Below are 18,117 nucleotides of genomic sequence, written 5' to 3'. Positions count from 1 at the left end.
TGTCAATTCCAGATCAGAAACGATCCCCAAGGAATGTTTTAGAACATACAGAACAAGACTGATGTGAAGCACTTCGGGTACTTGATGTGAAGTACTTTTGGGTACCTGAAATGCCACGCACAATCCCGAAACTTTATCTGTAGCCTTTTGTTTGATCCCAGGAATCACAAGAGCAACATTCTCACCAATTTTACTGGATATACACATAGCAGTATCTCCTCAAAAGCCTCCATATTTCATATTAGCATCAGCCCAAAGGAAAAAAGATTGTACCTTTACACTTTAAAACGCATGCCACAAACATGCTCTTCTGGCCCTGTAATGAAAGTCATACAGATCCTTTTAGAGTATCTAGCAAAGTACTTACCAAATATTGCTGCTGCATTACCCAGTTCTCTCGTCTTTGACATCTTTTTTTCCTCCAGAAGACACTGTCACTGACTGCCAACTTTTCGACTTACCATCCAAGTAACTTCACTAGATGCTGTCAACAGCACCCAGACTTTACATAGAACTGCTAGTGGGCTAAAGATGGAGACCGGTCCCTTCCCACTTCGGAAGTGCACGATCAGTAATGGAGTTTACATTGCGCAGGAGTCACTCGAGCACCACGTGGAACATCGCGTGCCCACTATGTGCTGCACCAGTCAGCGCAACAAGGCCGCGTTGCCTTTGTAGCTCTCGCGAAGTACACGCTGCCGAGGAACATCACAGTGCAAGTACAGACCTGATGTGCAACAGCTCAGTTTTTCACATCCTCATCTTTATTCAACAAAGAGCATGTACAAAACATGGCACGGGGGAATACCTACCCTTGTCAGTAACATTTGTTAACAAAAATAACAAATCCTGTTGAAAGCAATTTCTGTAGTAAAATTTCTGCTGATTTTGATACATTCAATTGACTGATTTACCAGTTGCTTGCTGAAAAGGAGCAGCCTTTAGCCAAGGTAGCTGGTTACTGCTTATTAACAATAACCAAAGCATACAAGATGCTCAGTGAGCCAACACACTCCTGGAGTTCAGCCAGATCCTTAGTGTACATTTTAGTAGTCAAGATGGATACTTTTGATGACCCCAATGCTTTAGGTGCTGTCACTGGTAGTGTTTTGCACTTCATGATACAGCTTAGAAAGAAAATTGGGCTTTTCATGGAATTCGTCATTTAGAAATAGGCACATTCCATGAGCTATAGGAATTCCTCCAACTCTCTAAAGGAAGAGTGCTGCTGGCATCTAATACCATCATTTCTGGCTGCAGACTATAAGGTAGTTTTTCCTGTATTTTGGTGCATTTTGAAATGATTCAGTAACTGTAGCTCTATCAATTTTTAGGTATCATGCCATTCTCATGTTTCTTCCTTTATAACGCATTCCTGACAATTAGGTTTGAGAGTCATGCTTTAAGGCAGATTGCATCTTGTATACATACTTTGTCTTTAAAACCCAATTTACTGCGTGACCAATTTATGATCTCTCACTCCTCTGTGGAAGAGTGCCAATTTGCTGAATACAACCAATATGCTGTTACTGTGATACAGCACCATTAGTTTTCAAGTGACTGCTCAAAGCACAAGTTCCAATCTGCGTACTCCCTTCTCCCACTGCTGACCTCTTTTCCCCACACAGCAAGCAAGTAACATTGCCAGCGTATTCCTCAAAGGGCAGTTCCACTGTTGTGGTCTTCTCATGCTAAAGTGGCAATCCATACAACCCCAATTCCTCTCTCCCTCACTAGATACAGATGGCAATGCAAGCTTTAGACCTTGCCTGTTCTCTAACCACAACTTTCCTCATGACACCTGAATTTCTTTCTCATAAGTGTTTCATGTTTGTGCTTCCATACCACCATCACCTCATCTACTTCATCCTATCTCCTGGATGACACCACCCTCAAAAAGCAGACTCACTGGTTTGAATTTGTGTACCCATTTTGCTTTCTCCCCATCTTTACAGGGCCTACCTGAGAGTTCCATTGTTTTGAGTTATTACAGATCTTCAGTATCAAAAAGTCTGTACACCCTTATGACATTTTAAAAGGGCAAATACTCTCAGGGGTTTGTCCATGTATTGAAGCTCAACACTCACTTCCTTAATATTGCTGCTATCCTTCCTACGGAGGGCAGCTCAATGTTTTGGGAAAAGTGCTATTTTAAATATGCAGAGACAGTGATTTTGGTTCACATGCAGTTTCTGAAAACAGCATCCGCTCAACAAAATTTTGCAGCAGCGGCAGCTGTTTCAGCAGGTTTTTGAAAGCACAGCATCCCACTCCAAGCCACAAAAACTCCTCAGGTGTTACACTTCCTTCCAGTTACAGATCATCTGCATTTGTCGGGCAGCACTGAAAGTGTTCCACCTCATCACTGGAAAAAGAGAACAAGGTCTAAGTAAACCGGTTCATTTGAGGGAGAAATTTCAATTTGCAAGCAAGCACACACCACTTTGTATACATAAGATGTTACCATTTCTGTAAAAAAACCCTAAAACCCCATAGATATTATAATACTTCTCAGAAAGTTTAAATTGAGTCTTTGTCTCATCTCAGATTCCGGATCCGTATTAAATGTTTCAGCAAGGAATTCAGGTTCGGGATAGGATCATCACAGACTGAGACAAAAGTGATGCAGAAAACGTAAATTTAATAGGAAAGGTACTGTTTTTCTATAGGGTTTCTGATTGCAATACAAAAATTAAAAACATTCTCTAGTCCTTTGACATATTTCAATAATAATGTACACTTACTTAAAACTTTGCATGTACATTTGAAAGTTAACCAAGGCTAGGCACAGCTATCAGCACACTTTGTGCCTTGGGGAACAAGTGTTCTTGAATTCCAACTACGTACAGAATTACTTACTATACCAACTTACCATATCAATTGATCAATTACTGTATTAAGTATACCAACAACTGTCATAATACAAAAAGATCTGAACTGTAAGCACAGAGTGTTACTTTAGACTTACAATGAGAAAATGTTTAGAAGCTTTTCAATTACATACCTGAATACGCTAAAAGCATTTGTTCCTACATTTTTGACCATTTTCCTGTCCAAAAAGAGACGTTTATTAGTTCAGAAAAATTTTCTTCCATCACTCAAAATACAACTTGCCATCTATTTAGTCTCTCATACAGACCAAAATGCATTATTAAACGTGTTGTATTAGTATCAGTACTCTGCAAGTTCTGTGAAACTTAACTTAGAAGTGTAGTCCTGCCACATTAAGATTTATTTTCCTTCTCTTGTCCAGCTGTTGCTCAACTTGGCTACAAACTATGATAGGCAACTAACCAATCAAGTATAATTCCCGCTCTCCTATCAGGATCAAAAAGTTAATTTCTGAAAATTAGCTAATACCTGATTCCCAGCTTCTATCACAACATTAAAAACTCCAGAAGCTAAAATCCACCACCAAGGAAGCATTAAACAAAAAACTGCATCCAGACCACATTCTTCTACGTACAATTCTCCTGCAAGCAACAGGAAAATAGACTACCTCTGAACTAGAACCAGAAGTTCAAAAAAAGGCGAAGATAGATCATGAAATTTTTCACCCTGTTTTCCATAATGCAGATACACACAAACCCCACTCCACTTCAAATATGCCGTTTGTAATACAACAGTTTACATGTCACCTCCTGATTATAAATGGGGTTGACAATAATGCAGTTTTTAAAGCAGTAATTTAACAATTATCATTAGTTATTTAAACCAGTTTTGCTGAGTTTCAAGGTATGTACAGACTCTGAAGCCTGTCATCTTCAAACACTTCACCTGTTCTGGTGTTAGTCTAAACTCAGAAGTCAGATTCACATGTGTTTTTCATCAAGCAATCAGCTTCAGGATAGGTTCTATACTGATCAGACATACCAATGGTTTTAAGCATTACTCCCACACCAAGCTTTTAAATTAATCGTAACATTTATTGGAATTCATACCTTCAATTGCAAAGCAGCCTTCAAGCATCTCTGCAAAGACAAAATGCACTGGTTAGTTACACTAACAAGGCTTGCTACTTCCAACTTTTCTCTAGATCAGCCATGTCAGTCACTCCACTTCCTACTTGTAATACTGCCTGTCTAAGCAATACAGCATTTTATAGGTAGCACTGCTGCACAAGAAGTTTCACTCACACATTTGAACCTCACATACTGGGACAAAGCCTGTTCATCAAAGAAACTGCTGGTAGTTAGCAAGGTATTTAAAGGTACCTTTCTTTAATAAGGAGTGGAATTATAGATATTGTAGTAAGACAGGGAAATTAGAACTTGTCCTCACACTTTAAACTTCTTAATAAAAACAATCTGTGGATACTCAAGAACCAGTGCAATTAAAATGAATTTCACTGAGAAAGATTAAATTCAGATACTTAAAGAATACCTGACACTCCCATTATTAGAAACTGTTCATGCCATTCTAGAAATTTGAGTAAAATAATCAGTTACAACACATTCATGCGTAATATAGCACAACTCATGAGGAACAACCAAGTTTTACTCTTGCGGATGCCTCTTCCTCCCAACCACTGGCTGTAAGCATTTGAGTCAACTTAAATTGGATACACATGCCAAAGTTATTTCTCAGCATTTCCAAAAGGTGAGACTGTCAACTATACTCTTTAAAAAATGAATATGCATTTTTATTAAAAAATTGGAACCACATCTGCCTGTTTATATTAACAAGTCTCTAGATGTCCCCTTTGTTTTCCTCGCCTAAACACTTTCTTATACTAATCTCCTGATAAAGCACAAATTCACACTTAAAGGCCATCTTAAGGTAATCTGTCAGATTTAGTATGAACACTTCAGATAAGCATGTTTTACCAGCTCCTCCAACAGTGACCCAAAAAACTATCACCAACTCCCCAGCCTACACAGTTCTAGACCATGTCACACATGCCTGAAATACAATGACACCTCAATTTTAAAGCTAATGACACACCTACTAATTTGATCATACATGTATTTTGCTAATCTGTTTATCATATTAATTTATCCCCACCGATCATTCAAAACATACATAGCTTTCAGGAAAATCCACTTGTGTGTACCAAGTATTCTTCTACTTCAGATGGTTCTTCCATGAAGGACTAAAATTGAAATGAAACAAAAATTACCTTTTAGAGTAGAAAATGTCTCTTGCTGTGGTCTACCATCACCTCTCACATTATTATGTCAGAAACAATCACTATGCACTAAAAATTCACTTTTTCATACAACAATTCAATACTGGTCTAGAACAGTCTTCAATTCCTGACAAATTGAAATTTTGTATGCACTAGAAAAAAACCACTACCCTGAATTGGTTTTGGACCCTTTTGCAACCATTACGATGTCTGAAGAACCAAGAAAGACATTCAAGTTTCTATTTCAAAAATATTTATATATGAGCAGCCATGCATTTATTCACAATGCAATACTACCATCTGCCCATAGTTTGCGGGATCATTACCTCAATAATTATGTTCAAATATGGTCACGTACGTAGATTCACATTAACTCCAACGCACACCCAAGGCCAGACAACTAACACCATCTCCAAAATCAGTATAATTTAGCACAAGTTAACCAAGTGATTTATCACGTGGGTCTTCATGCTAATTTAAATGACACAGCAAAAGAAATGAAATTAAGAACTGACCTAAGGGCTGACCTTAACTCAGTGAAAAGCATAAAAAAAAATCATCCAATAATTACTCATCAGTTTGATGGCAACTGTGAAAATGCAACATACTCTAACTGTTTTTCCTTTTTGTCCTACTCAGTAGCCAAAGATGACAATCCTCTGGCACTTAACACATTCCGTACTTTTGACAGACAAAAATATGGAAACCAAGTAAGAAATGGAAACATTTATTATCTTGATCAACGACAGAAAGGTAGTGTTACTTCTAGAGCCACAAAATTTAAAAATCCAGAGCCATTACCTTAATGCTTCTGTACAATGTATTGGAACCCACTGAAAACTTCCTCTCCATCATACCTGAAAACAAACAGTAAACAATCTTAACACTTGAAATCAGTAGATTCTTATTACCAGGCCACTAAGTCACACACACAATGAGACAATAATCATCAACAATCTCTGAAGTCTCAGAAGCAATATTATGTTAAATACATAAGTCTTAAGTTTGCAGGAGGCCTTTTAGAAAGCAGCAAGAAATACAGCCAGTTTTAAGTAACAAAGGAGTTATGAGTTACATCCACTCGGAATACCATATTAAAAGCATTGCAGATATAACTGCACGTACCCACTATTAAACTTCAGTCCAAAGGATTTTTAAGAAAAATTCATCATCTCAAGGTTTCAGTCCTTTAAGTATAAGCACTGATTTCAATTGGTTTAGAGAAATCAGTTTTAATCGCACAGCAAGTATTTAAATCTACCAATTTAACCAGCCTTAGAAACACATGACAAAGTATTTTTGTCATATACAATACTTAAAATATGCAGCTTCCAATAATAATATTTCTGATTCTGCTCTATGTAGATCAAGTAAATGTAGCAATCCGTTAAAGATAACTTATTAAACATGTTTTGTTTCAGATCACAAAAAAAAAAATTAAGCAACGGAAAAATCTCAAGCTTGCTTATTACACCCAATAACCAACGGTTACTAACAGCTTGTAAAGATTCAAAAATTTTACTGTGCGGTAATCTAACGTGTGACTCAGGCTACCATTAGACAAGCTAATTCAACAGGGAATGAATGCACCCGACAGCTTCCTCCACGAATCCAACCATCTCCTAATCTTTGCTTGCAGATTAGAGCCTACAACCCTAGCTATATTTTTTTATTGCATTGCCCGTTCTTCCAGAAGGACTACGGCTCAACAATGTTAGCATTGCAAGAGGGGGGGAAAGAGGCATCTTAAGGCCACAGGAAGTTTGTTGGGGTTTTACTTTTTTTTTTAAATGTATCTCCCTTTATTCTGCTGTCTCATTGCCTAGCAAAAAAGAAAGGAAACATCAATAGTTAAAAACGTTAAAGTAATCTCATGATTCACATTAAAAACCATGCAAAGATTGTGGTGTTTGGTTTTTTCTTGGCACAACACGTGGATTATACAGTAACTATTTTTAAGTCTCTGTTGTAGGACAATTCCATGATGCCGACGGCTGAGCCCTCCGAAACACAGGCAGGCGACACGAATGGGTGCACCAACCCTATGTGAAAGGAACGAGGCAGCTCCACCTTATTCGCGGAGCTCTAAGCTCTCGCTAAAGCGCCTCATCCTCATCGCGACGGTCAGGCCGACTCCGCTCGCCCGCACCAGCCAGCCTGTGAAGCGCCAATTCAAACGGCAGCCGAGCGAAGCGGAAGGCTGCCGCCCTGGCCAGGGGCTGCTCCCAACCCCAGCAATTAAGAGCTGGCATCACCGGCGGGCAGCATTCACCCACCAGCCCCCGAAGGTCCCCGACAGGAGCCGCCCCCCCCCCCCATCCCGGGCCGGCCAGCCATCAAAATGGCGTAGGCCAGGCACGGCCTCGCCGGGCGCCGCCCGCACGGGGGCAAAATGGGACCCCGCCGCCCAGGCGGGCCGCCGCCACCGCCTCCCCATCCCAGCGCGCCCCGCGCCGCCGCCTCCGCCTCCCTCCCCGCGGAGGCCCGAGGCGCGCTGGGACCTGTAGTCCGCCCCTCCGTCCCCTCGCCGCCGCGACTGCAGCGGGCCGGCGCACACCGCGGCTGCGGCCCCGCGGCTGGCCGTGCCCACACCGCCCGGCCCGCGGCTCCGAGGTGCGTGCCTCAGCCGCCAGCTCCAGCCTCAAGCACTACGCGAGCGGCGCCGCAGGCCAGCCCCCCCCCGCCCCGAACAGCCGAGCACCCAAAAGCAGCCCCGGTACCCCTCCGGCCCCGCTCGGGAAGCGGCACCCACCGCACCCCCAGCCGCTGCCACCTCACCCACCATCGCGGCCGCTCCGCAGGAAAAAGGACGGCGAAGGGGGCGCTCGCCAGCTTTATAGGTACGCCGGGGTGGGAACGAGGCTGGCCCCGCCCCTCTCCCCGCGAGGCGAGGGGCGGGCCCGGCGCCTCCCGCCGAGAAGGGCGCGGCCCCGCCTCTCGCCTCCCTGGGCGGGGGAGGCCTTGCCGGCGCCCTGCCTGCGGCCCGCCGCGGGCGGGGGACGGCGCTGCTGTGGCGGTCCGCTCTCCCCCGCTGCCGGGCGGGAGGGCCCGGCTCCGCGCCTGCTGGGCGGTGGTGGCTGAACCTCTGCCTGCCTTACCCGGCCTCCTCGCCCCGGGGCCCGGGCTGCCCGCGCTCCGAGCGGCGGGAGGGGGGGGAGGCGGGAGGGGGCTGCTGTCTCTCGCTGGGTGATGTGCCCTGAGGGGAAAGAAGGAACACGTCAGGCGTTTGGCGCGGGTGCTGTTCGTACGTACGAGCTGGCTCCACCTTCCAACCTTACAAAAAAGTTTTTTTATTTACTGCTTGTTTCTTAAATCCATCTTCCGTTACTGTTCCCTAGGGCTCCAACTGGTTAACCATCTATGGCTACGCCTGAACGTTTCAACTTTCCTTTGTCTCTAATTAGGCATTTCAGAAACCTTAACCACACGCACACCCTTTTCAGAAATAGCACGCAGTGCATTATCCCTGTATAACCTTACCAGCCATCGCGGCGGAAAAATCTCTTGCCCACAACAGACAGAAAGCTTCCCGCAGTTTTTCACTCTAGAAAGCCGAAGGGTGCTGTTCCACGGTGAACCGAAAATTGGGCCGCCCCAATCCCGGCACGGCTTTAGCCGCTGGAAGTTGTACAGTTGCACGTCAGGCGGAAAGCGGCTTAGTTTCCAGCTGAATCGGCCGCCTGCACCGCTGGGGAAGCGCTAGTGAAAGAAGCGGGAGCAGGTATCTGGCCTACGGTGGGGATGGCCTAGATGAGGTTTAAACCGATGCGAAACCACATCCTAAATTCTCATAATATTTATTTATTCTCATAATGGAGGTTCTCAGTAATCGTTTATAACTAGTGTAACTTTTTTGTCTGTCTGTTTATGGAGTGGTTTAGTATATTAAGCAACCTTGTTGAGGAAATCCGGAAAAACAAGAGAAGGTGAAGAAAAGCTCAAAAAATGGTTTGGTGTTTTGACAAGTTGTTAGGAATACTACAAAAACCAATGGTCCACAAGATGGACTCTCGATAGAAGAGTCTAACTATTGGGAGTGGATACGGGAAGTCTAGAAAAATGAGTTTTTACAGTGCTAAAATATCTGGCAATTTTATTCCTAAAATTATTGAGATTAATACTACCAGGAAAATGAAATAGTTGACAAATTTTAAACATGTTTTCTTCTGCAGCCCACGGCAGGAGATGACACTCATTTTCTCTCTGCTCTTCTTCTTTCACATCCCATTTTACCTGTCTGAAATCTTCCTCTTGACTGCAAGCAGGGTGACTGCAAGCTGTGGCTGGCCCACTGCCTTTTCTGCTGTAGAGGCAGGAGGAAAAAGATTTACATGCTGCATTTTTCTCTGAGTGCCTCCTGCCTGCATGTGTTTGAGCTGCTGTTTGTTTAGGAGAGAGAGCACGAAGCTATAAGCAGAAGCTATAAGCATCAGGGAATAGGTGCTAGTGCGTCAGGCAGGATCAGCAGCAGAACTTGGGCACAGGCAGGCAGTTTATGCCGTTGTTATTGATCCATGTGACCTATTCAAAAGGCCCCAAAACTGACATTTGCCACATGACACTGAAAATGTTAACCCGCCCTTCCTTCAGGGTTAAAGATAAGCAAAGTAATCAAAGCCATTAATCAGGACGGGATTAGCCCTAAAGAAAGAAGGCAACTGCTTACCATTCCTTTCCTATGTGCTAATAATTATATCTTTTCTACAGCATGCTGTGGAGGGCTTTTATGTATATTATTCTCTTGAAGAATGGAATTTCTTTTCAGGGGGAAAAATAGAGACTTCTTGTTTAAGCCCAAAGTATATTACATAAAGCATGAATGAGAAATATTTTAGTTTGCAATTGATAAGAAGGTGGCTGTAAATAACAAGGTGACTAAGGGCCTGTCCAGGGCTGTGGGGTACTGCTCTGTATTGTGAACTTTGCAGGAGAAACACGGGTGTGCGCTTACTGCAGGGAACCTCGTGCCTTGCAATGTTACCACACACTAGCTTTTGTAATTTGGCAGAAGAAACTCTTCATCTCTGTTAGATTGCAGGGTACAGGTTTACCAGCAGTATCTGAATGCACATTGTATGCAAACTTTTTATCCCTGAAGAAACGTGCCTCCTATTTCTCAGCATCACCTAAGTCTGCTAGCACTGGACAAGCTTGTGGGTCAAGTGAACTACATCTTTATTGTAGGTAGGCAACAATTACAAGGCTGAAAAAAGTTAACCAAAACAAAAACATAAACCACAACTGCAGATGATATTTAAAAGTAAGGTTCCTTCTTTGCCTTTCTTTCCCTTCCTTCAGGCTTCTGCATCTTTAACCTGTATCCCAGGCGTCTGTATGAAGTGCAAGCTGTGGAGCAACACCTGGTCCTCAAACTCCACTCCCCAGAGAGGTTCTGAGGCTAGTCTGAACCATAAGCCTGCTTACCATGAGGTGTTTATAGATGAATCGCTTCCGAATTTAGCTCACCACACAGCTGCACATTTATGCACAGTGTAAACACTGGCGGAAGAGAGCGCTGGTTATGAGATACTGGGGGCATACTGGATTGCCTTTTCTGAAAGGCTGGTGGTATGGCTGCCTCCAGGGCTTTTCAGCTCCAGGCAACTCTCTCCAAGTTCTCTTTTCTTGTTTTAAATGATTTCTTTCTCTTCTTATTCTTTCTCTTTATTTCTGTCTCCCCCCACTTCCCTTCTGTTCCTATTTTAAATCTGGCTTCCTGGATTTTCTCCAGTAGCTTTGCAGCTTTGATGACTCACATCTTGGTTTGGTTTGGGGTTGTTACCAGTGCATCCTTTGGGATGCTGAGTTCCCCTCCGCTCTCACCTTCCCTGCAGGAAGTCTATTGTGTGCAGCTTTAATTTCTTCCTTCTCAGAAAAGATAGTACTCATCGTAAAATCCTGAGCTGACTTTGCCATATTTCACATTATGCATCATAAAGCACATGAGTTGGGAAACAATTTCATTTAGCTTATGACTTTGGCCCTGTTTTTAATGTTTTACAGAGACGAGAATTCTTTATGTAAACTTCTTGTCAACTCTCTCTCTTTGAATTTTTAGTCACTTTAGTGTCACAGAAAGACGAGTGCTTTTTTATGATAAATGAGATCACAAAAACATTAAAACAGCTGTACAGGGTCAGACCAGAGGTCGTGTCGTCGTCATCGTCGTCGTCCCCAGTATCCTGCCTCCAACCGTAGCCAAAAGTAAATGCCTGGGGACGGGAGTAGGGATAGAAGCAGCACGTAGGGATCCTTCTCTGAATATTTGACCAGCGTCTGGGAATATAAAACTCAGAGACCTCCTAGAGGGTAGGGAGGGTGTGTGTGTATGTGAATGTAACAATCCTCCATTAATTTGCTATCCATAAATTTGTCCAGTCTTCCCTAGAGCCTTTATAAAATTTTAGCATTCACAATAACAATGACAAGGAGTACCACAACTTAATTAGCGTGACAGGAAAATGCGCCTCCTTCAGTTTGCTTTGTACCTGCTGTCTGTTCGCTCATTGCACAGTTCTAGAAGCAGTGGTGGGCAAGTTTCTTTTTGAGATGGGAGCCCCAGAGTATACACTGTATTCAAGAAGCAGGTACAACATGGGCTTATGCAGAGGCATGATGATGTTCTCTGTTTTCTTCTTTGTTCCCTGGCACTTCCTAAATTTTGGTTTCTTTTTCTGGCTATCGCTGTGCATGGGGCTGATGTTTCCACAGAAACGTCTGTCATAACTGCAGGATCTCACGTCTAAGCAACAAAGGTCAGAGCCCATCATTTTATATATGCAGTTGTGTTTGCTTTTCTCAGTGAGCAGTGCTTTATATTGATCTATGTCAAATTTCATGTGTTGCTGTTATAGCCACTCAGTTTTTTAAGCTCCTGCAGCAATTTATGCATCAGCAATGAATTATTACTAATTTTTTTACCCCCCTGCATAAGACCTTTTTCAGATCAATTCACTAAGTTCACCAGCACAGGTCATGCAGGTTTCTGTGGTACTTTTCCGCCACCATGAAAATGAACCATTTACTTCTACCCTCTGTTACCTATCTTGTACCTCCTATCCCATGCCTGCTTAGTTTGCCTAAAATCATTCGCTAAGAGACTTTACGGAATCCGTGCACTAGATCACATTATCACATGCTTGCTGATGAGAAGCATGACGTGAGTTTACCAAGCATTCTGACCTTTGCCTTACAGATCATAGTTATCCACGTGCACACTAATTCTACTTTTTATATGAAGTTTTTACTTATTTGCCTGGTACAGATGTCAGGCTTGGTGGGCTGTAGTTTCCTGGATTTCCCTAGAACCTTTTCAGAACATTATAATCCTGTTTGCTACTTGCCCTTCTTTAGCACCAGAGCAATTTCGAGTGAGAGCTCACACGCCACAATTAGCAGTTCACGTTTCACTGGGTTCCTCTAGAGCATCGTCTGATCATGTTGAAATGACAGCATCTTCAAGAAGTTTGAAGCAACTTCTCTGATGAATGCCTCCAAAGTGCTGTGGTGTGGGGAATTTTCCCAGATCTTCCACACTGAACACAGGAGCAAAAAATTAATGCAATTGCATGGCCTAATTTTCTCTGAACAGACATCTTGCGCCTCATGAATTTGAAAAGGGATATATTATTAGTTTTGATAGACTAAACACCATTATACTGGCATGTACTGTTGTGGGCTTCCTTTTGCCCTTTTTCAAGTCTGTCTTGAATGGTGATTTTATGCCTTCAATATAGTGTTTGTCTTCATACCACTTGCCAGGATTTAATGCACATAGACATTCCTTTTAGTTTTGTTTTCATCTTCATTTTTAGGTATCTTCCCTTTCTGAAGTTGAGTACAGCTGTGGTGGATATTTGGGTTTTCTGCTGCAAAGATGAAGTATCTAAATGTACAACGGTTGCTTATACTGACATATTTCGTTTATTGTCATAACCTAATCAGTTTCTATATGGCTAAAATTAATGGTAAAGCATAACTAAGCTTTATACGAGAAAATAACCCAAACCCTCTGCGCTTCATTACTTAAAAGAAGCAATAAAGTTGGTGTATTAAGACAGCCAAATCAAATAATATTAATAATTTTAAGTTAAATTAGCTATTTTTTTCTCTGTTTACAAATGTAAGTCTGTGTACTGTCTCCAGTAGTACATAATTGTAACTATTTTATTGTTTAACAGAAGCATTCATTATCTTGAACTCCAGCAGCATTTCAGAATGCCCAAAAATACTTGAGGGAAATTTCAGTCGGAGTCTTTGTTAGTGCTTGGGAACATCGTGTTTCTCTCAGTGTTCAAATCTCTTCTATGTTATTCTGCATAAATAGCATATTACTGAGAGATAATATGCTTCATTTAATTGCTATATAGTTGCTGCTTATCTTACTTAAGAGATGAAATGAACAGGCTCGGATGAGATGAAAGCATTGAAGTGGAACTACTGTGGAAAAATGGGAGAAGAGCAACCTCCCTATTTATATATATATATATATATATATATGTATATAACCTTTAATATTCTTCTCATAATTTTAGGACCCAGCTGTTAATTAGTATCACTTGCAGCCACTTCATTCGGCATAGGGAAAAAAAGGCTTTTCAGTCATATTTATACCGTCTTGACAAATTGAGTGTCAAATTCACTTTTAAATAGGAAATATATCTTCACATTCCTTAAGAAGAGGCTGCCTCTGTTTCTAGAGAAGACAAGGCTGCTGAGCTATTTGATTTTTCTAACCAAAGCTGTTCTTAATATTGCCGTCTTTCAGAGGCTTGCTTAAAATTAAAATATCCTATAATCACACCCTATACAGAGTCAGGAAAAACAACACATACTCAATTTGCTCTTTCTAAAACCAAGTATCATGTGAACTATTACATCAAAACAGAAGTTGTAAAACTTCATTCCGGCATCTGGAATTGAATCTGGATATGATAAGTGCAGATCTCTGGGTAAGAAAGAGGCACTCCCTTTGAAGTGGAGATTCTTGGAAATTTCTTTAACTGCTTGGAATGTTTCATTTGATAAAATAAGAAAATAAAATATGCATACATATTATTTTACTCATAGTATGTGTATTAAAATACATACACATATTTTTTTTTAAATAGTAAGGATGTAGGGAAATGTAACTGCATTATTTACAGTGCTAATATGTTAATTTTAACAGATTTAATTTTGCATCAAGGCTTCACTTTGGATGGTGCGTAAGTCTTTCCTTCTACGAAACTTGCGTAGACACAGGTATTTCTCAAGTCTTTTATTGTAGAGTTTTGTTTCCGTGTTGTCTTGTTCTTAAAAATAGCAAGCTTTCCAGGACAGGATAGTGTGTTAGCAGGCTTTGTGAGTGTATCTTGCTCTTAGTGGCTCAGTTCTTCCCATACAGGGAGAGATCAACCAGCACTTTCTATAGGTGTGTTTTAACTTGAGAGTTAAGTAGAACTTATGAGCTGCTGCTGAAAGGGGTGACTTTGTTCTTCCCTCCTCCCCTGTCACCACCAGGCTAATCATCATCCTGCTGTAAGCAACGACCTGGTGCAGCTTTAGTTTTCTAGAAAATCAGCCACCTGAGGTGACTCACACTGTGACCACCGAACCACTAGATTTAGCAGAAGGGAAGTGGTGGGAGCACACACCCTGGGCTGGGGAAGAGTTGAGCAGGGTAACGTCCCCTGACAGCACCCAGTACTTAGGCAGCTATAAATGTGATGTGAAACCTCACACTCATCCCCTCAAAAATGCAGGGTAGCACCTCTTTAACTATGCCTGAATGCAAGAATTCTACCATTAAAATAAAAAATATTTGAGGTTTAAGAAGTCTGTTCTACTTTTTGCCACTATTTACTCTTGTACTATAAGGAGAAATCACATCTATCTAAATACAATTAAATTATATGGGCAGTTGATAGCCAGAGCAGTACAGCTTGTGGCTGGCCCTACTAAAGAGCAAGACAACTGCGATGCTCTGCCCTAGGATATGTAAGATTAGTCTGTCTGGTTTTTGACGGTGGGGGGCTGTATTTGTGAAGAACAGAAAGAGGAGGGTGGCACAGTTAATCCTATAACCGTGATAATATTCCTTAACACGTGAATCAGCTCTTTAAGTTGTGTAAATAATTTGTAAATTTGAAGAAAAGGTAAACTAATGTATTGCTGACTTCCTAGGAGGGAACTTGCAGTATTGCAGATTCTTACCCTGTACACAGGCACGCATTCCCTGTCCCGATATTCCTGACTGGAGCTGGCAGCTGGACTCGTGATGCTGGTGGGGCTGCGTACTTCTGTTACCATGAGAGTACTCGGACAAGTCGTCTCCTGCTGAAGGCCCTCTGACGCTCTAACCTGCTTTGCCTGGTTGTGCTCTCTTGGATATCCCCCGTGACACGAAGGAGCTCACCCGGGCTCTGCAGGCGACAGGGGGAAAGACCTGGGCATTTCAGAAGTTGCACGCTCTCTTTGCCTGGTCAACAGCAGACAGTAGAGTAAGACAAGGCCATCCTGTTTTCTGGTCCTCGGTTTAACATATGCCGTTCAGGGGTAGTATGGGACAAGGCTGCCACTCCTTGTCAGCACTGGAAACATGCTCTGCTTGGCTACAGAATGTGCAGCTCATAGGCAAATGAGATTTATTTACGTGGTTCATGTGACAAGAAGCAGTTGCCCTGCCAGAGGTAATGAGCACGCAGCGTTCCTAAATACAGGGTCCTTGCAGAGCAGAGAAGTTGTGGCATGAAGCTTGAGCTGGGGGCCTGTTATAGCCATGAATCCCCTGGCTCTCCTTAATCTCCGGCTGCTGCCAGAGTCTCAGGGGGCACTCCCACCAGCATCCTTTGGGATCCCTGAACCAGGCACTTTTGGGAGCCAGGAATGGATGACCAGGAGATGCACTTGCTGAGATTCTCTGTTCCTTCTCAGAAAACAATGCTGGGGGAGTTTTCAGAGAGGCCAGTGATCAGATCTGAGAGCAGGCCACCAGGGAAGAGCAGTTGACCCTCAGCCTCATCTGGAGCAGCTCCTGGGTGGAAGCCTGTGATATTGTGCAAGATATAAAAAGCTCTGGCCACTCCCTGGTCTTGGGAGAGGCAAGCAGCCTGCTGCCCACGGGCAGCCTGGTGTTGCGTAGGGGAGGTCAGGATGCCAGATGGGTACGTGGGAAGGCTGGTGAGCGGCACGGGTAGCTGCATGCACAGTGCAAACCATTAACACTTGCTGTAGTGCAGCTGACCATTCCCACAGGAGCTGGCACAGTTGCCAGAGTTAGTTATTGTGTGGCCCTGGCTAGTGCCAGTTGCCCTGCCTAACCAGGGTTATGTCCAAGATGAAAAGGGCTGGTTACATACAGACAAGTTGAGTATTGCCATCCTCCCTGGAGGCATCATATTCCTGCCAGATAATGGAGTTCCTTCCCTGTCAAGGACTCTGCACCACAATGCATGGGACGCTTGGTACCAGTGGCAGGAGCACCTACCTGCTTTTTCATATTCATCTCCTCCTAGACCATCTCTAGGAGATACAATCCCAGGTTTCTTGTAGATGTCTTAAGTGTTTCAGTCTTGACATGGCCTCTTCTAGCTGTGGGCATCCCACTTAGCCCATCAGGCAATTCCTGACATTGCACCCATATGGGAAAGAGTCCACCAATGGCTTTTTATTGACATATTGACTACAGAGCCAGGTGATACAAATGTTACTGATCCATGGACTTGGCATGGTATGGCCTTTCCGCTGAATTCAGTAGGAGCTGTGGAGCAATTATCTAGTCCTCTAAAACAACGGGAAAGCAAAGAGAACTTCAGAAGGCACCACAGTGTGCTATAAGTTGTACCACCTGAACTAAAAAAATCCTTAGATGATGGTGATCTTTTTTATAAGAATGAAGAAGAAACTTTATAAGCAGTACTGAAGAAGGAAGCTGATCAGTGCTGCTTTATTCTATCGTAAGTATCAGATAATCTACTTGAAATTATGGTAGTTCATTGTGCCAACACAGCATTTAAAACAACTGTTTTGTCAGATTTCTTTCATTTTTCTTTCTTTATTTTTCTTTCTCTTCTTTACTTGGGTTACTCAAACATGCACTTACTCTTGTGTAAGTAGATACGAAGAGAGGAGTGGATCTCACTTCAGGAAATGTTAATTGATATGTTTCATTTCTCTTGAAGATCCTGCAGTTTATTGGCATGTTTAAATAGCTTTCATGGGCCGCAGTGGGAGGTTGTGACACAGATTGATTGGAGGGTTTGTCTCTTACATGCAAGTAAGGGATAAAACAAGGTAGCTCTAACTTAATGAATACATATTACACTAGGAGTGTCCAAGCATTGGAAGACCTTATCCAGCCCGCCAGACTGGTTATAGGCAGAAGCAGACTAAGAAATTACACGTGTCCTCTCCTTCCAGGAGTCCTGTGGGTCCTGCTTAATACCTCCCTCTCCTCCTGTCACTCCACCTCGAGTTACCACAGACCACGCTAGGACCTGCAATAACTTGTTCTTACTTTTTACCCACATTTCTGCAACAGAGGCAAGACTCGCCTCGCAGGCACTGGGAGGGAACAGCGTGCAGAGAGGCAGCCTGTGGCTCCTGCCCGTGTTCCTCCACACCCTGCGTAGGACGGGGCCGTGGGCCTGCGCCCAGTGAGAGATTTCTGAAGGTTGCAGCAGAAGAGCTGGTGAAGCAGAAATGCGCTGTAGGATGCTGCATGACAAGAGAAGAGGCTGAAACCTTGTCTGAACTTGTAAGCAGCCTGCTTGGCGATGCTGATCAGACATGTGCACCTGACCCACAGCCAGTCTGGGAGACGGATGCTTGATACAGGAGTGGATAAATTTTCCCCACTTTGTGATTTCGAATGGGATGACCATCAAGATCATTCTGCTGTAAACACAAGAGGGCACTCCCACCTTACTTCTACATGACTTACAGCACTTGTAAAAGGAAGTTCTTAATGGATCAACACAGAATTGCAGCTACTCCTTTGCACATGCTTT

The 18,117-nt window shown here is 42.9% G+C and overlaps 1 long non-coding RNA gene and 2 other non-coding genes across 7 annotated transcripts; all 3 read right to left on the bottom strand.

The window, feature by feature from the left end:
* Nucleotides 1-742: 742 nt before the first annotated feature.
* Nucleotides 743-7,966, bottom strand: LOC148053421 (uncharacterized). Of its 5 annotated transcripts, none has more exons than XR_015708633.1 (6): nt 7,911-7,966; nt 5,930-5,985; nt 5,023-5,092; nt 3,942-3,971; nt 3,005-3,049; nt 743-2,365 (listed from the first exon to the last, which is right to left on the bottom strand). It is a non-coding gene; the product is annotated as an uncharacterized LOC148053421 (long non-coding RNA). The 5 variants fall into 5 exon arrangements; XR_015708636.1 differs by having other exon boundaries at nt 7,907-7,927; XR_015708634.1 differs by having other exon boundaries at nt 7,881-7,922.
* Nucleotides 2,541-2,611, bottom strand: LOC148053423 (small nucleolar RNA SNORD50). Its single transcript, XR_015709038.1, has one exon. It is a non-coding gene; the product is annotated as a small nucleolar RNA SNORD50 (small nucleolar RNA).
* LOC148053422 (small nucleolar RNA SNORD50) lies at nt 3,797-3,865 on the bottom strand. The gene has a single exon (XR_015709039.1). It is a non-coding gene; the product is annotated as a small nucleolar RNA SNORD50 (small nucleolar RNA).
* Nucleotides 7,967-18,117: the final 10,151 nt, after the last annotated feature.

Source organism: Nipponia nippon, unplaced genomic scaffold, assembly GCF_047370975.1.
Source record: "Nipponia nippon isolate SJK-2023a ecotype South Korea unplaced genomic scaffold, ASM4737097v1 scaffold_4, whole genome shotgun sequence".
Classification (NCBI taxonomy): domain Eukaryota; kingdom Metazoa; phylum Chordata; class Aves; order Pelecaniformes; family Threskiornithidae; genus Nipponia; species Nipponia nippon.
Note: the sequence above shows the minus strand (reverse complement) of the source record. Positions and strands in the feature narration are given on the sequence as shown.